Below are 2,500 nucleotides of genomic sequence, written 5' to 3' on the forward strand. Positions count from 1 at the left end.
GCTCGAGACGAATTTCGATTTGGAGGTCCCCCGAGTTAATTTTGCCCATTATGACTCCTCGTCCGCACGCTCGTGCACCCCGACGTGCACGTGGGCATCGTATGCTAAAAAATGAAGTTTGGAGTTTGGGTTTGAAAATTTTATGGGAGCTTCCTAGAAGACTAAGAAATGCTTTGCTCGAGACGGATTTCGATTTGGAGGTCCCCCGAGTTAATTTTGCCCATTATGACTCCTCGCCCGCACGCTCGTGCACCCCGACGTGCACGTGGGCATCGTATGCTAAAAAATGAAGTTTGGAGTTTGGGTTTGAAAATTTTATGGGAGCTTCCTAGAAGACTAAGAAGTGCTTTGCTCGAGACGGATTTCGATTTGGAGGTCCCCCGGGTTAATTTTACCCATTATGACTCCTCGCCCGCACGCTCGTGCACCCCGACGTGCACGTGGGCATGGTATGCTAAAATTGAAGTTTGGAGTTTGGGTTTGAAAATTTTATGGGAGCTTCCTAGAAGCCTAAGAAATGCTTTGCTCGAGACGGATTTCGATTTGGAGGTCCCCCGAGTTAAGTTTGCCCTTTATGACTCCTCGCCCGCATGCTCGTGCACACCGGCGTGCACGTGGGCATCGTATGCTAAAAAATGAAGTTTGGAGTTTGGGTTCAGAAATCTTATGGGAGCTTCCTAGAAGCCTAAGAAATGCTTTGCTCGAGACGGATTTCGATTTAGATTTCCGCCGTGTTAATTTTGCCAATTACGGCTCCTCGCGCGCACGCTCAAGCACCCCGACGTGCACACCGGCGCGCACGTGGGCATCGTATGCTAAAAAATGAAGTTTGGAGTTTGGGTTTGAAAATTTTACGGGAACTTCCTAGAAGCCTAAGAAATGCTTTGCTCGAGACGGATTTCGATTTGGAGGTCCCCCGAGTTAATTTTGCCCATTACGACTCCTCGCCCGCATGCTCGTGCACACCGGCGTGCACGTGGGCATCGTATGCTAAAAAATGAAGTTTGGAGTTTGGGTTTGAAAATTTTATGGGAGCTTCCTAGAAGACTAAGAAGTGCTTTGCTCGAGACGGATTTCGATTTAGATTTCCGCCGTGTTAATTTTGCCAATTACGGCTCCTCGCGCGCACGCTCAAGCACCCCGACGTGCACACCGGCGCGCACGTGGGCATCGTATGCTAAAAAATGAAGTTTGGAGTTTGGGTTTGAAAATTTTACGGGAACTTCCTAGAAGCCTAAGAAATGCTTTGCTCGAGACGGATTTCGATTTGGAGGTCCCCCGAGTTAATTTTGCCCATTACGACTCCTCGCCCGCACGCTCGTGCACCCCGGCGTGCACGTGGGCATCGTATGCTAAAAAATGAAGTTTGGAGTTTGGGTTCGGAAATTTTATGGGAGCTTCCTAGAAGCCTAAGAAATGCTTTGCTCGAGACGGATTTTGATTTGGAGATCCCACGAGTTAGTTTTTGCCCATTATGACTCCTCGCCCGCACGCTCAAGCACCCCGGCGTGCACGTGGGCATCGTATGCTAAAAAATGAAGTTTGGAGTTTGGGTTCGGAAATTTTATGGGAGCTTCCTAGAAGCCTAAGAAGTGTTTTGCTCGAGACGGATTTCGATTTGGAGGTCCCCCGAGTTAGTTTTGCCCATTATGACTCCTCCCCCGCACGCTCAAGCACCCCCGCGTGCACGGGGGCATTGTATGCTAAAAAATGAAGTTTGGAGTTTGGGTTTGGAAATTTTATGGGAGCTTCCTAGAAGCCTAAGAAGTGCTTTGCTCGAGACGGATTTCGATTTGGAGGTCCCCCGAGTTAATTTTGCCCATTATGACTCCTCGCCCGCACGCTTAAGCACCCCCGCGTGCACGTGGGCATTGTGTGCTAAAAAATGAAGTTTGGAGTTTGGGTTTGTAAATTTGATGGGAGCTTCCTAGAAGCCTAAGAAGTGCTTTGCTCGAGACGGATTTCGATTTGAAGGTCCCCCGTGTTAATTTTGCCCATTACGGCTCCTCGCCCGCACGCTCAAGCACCCCGGCGTGCACGTGGGCATTGTATGCTAAAAAATAAAGTTTGGAGTTTGGGTTTGGAAGTTTTATGGGAGCTTCCTAGAAGCTTAAGAAGTGTTTTGCTCGAGACGGATTTCGATTTGGAGGTCCCCCGAGTCAATGTTGCCCATTATGGCTCCTCTCCCGCATGCTCAAGCACCCCTGCGTGCACGTGGGCATTGTATGCTAAAAAATAAAGTTTGGAGTTTGGGTTTGGAAGTTTTATGGGAGCTTCCTAGAAGCTTAAGAAGTGTTTTGCTCGAGACGGATTTCGATTTGGAGGTCCCCCGAGTCAATGTTGCCCATTATGGCTCCTCGCCCGCACGCTCAAGCACCCCGGCGTGCACGTGGGCATTGTATGCTAAAAAATAAAGTTTGGAGTTTGGGTTTGGAAGTTTTATGGGAGCTTCCTAGAAGCTTAAGAAGTGTTTTGCTCGAGACGGATTTCGATTTGGAGG

The sequence above is a fragment of the Cornus florida genome, unplaced genomic scaffold (genome assembly GCF_030987335.1).
Source record: "Cornus florida cultivar Cherokee Brave unplaced genomic scaffold, ASM3098733v1 CherokeeBrave_3.0.0_Hap2_scaffold_68, whole genome shotgun sequence".
NCBI classification, from domain to species: domain Eukaryota; kingdom Viridiplantae; phylum Streptophyta; class Magnoliopsida; order Cornales; family Cornaceae; genus Cornus; species Cornus florida.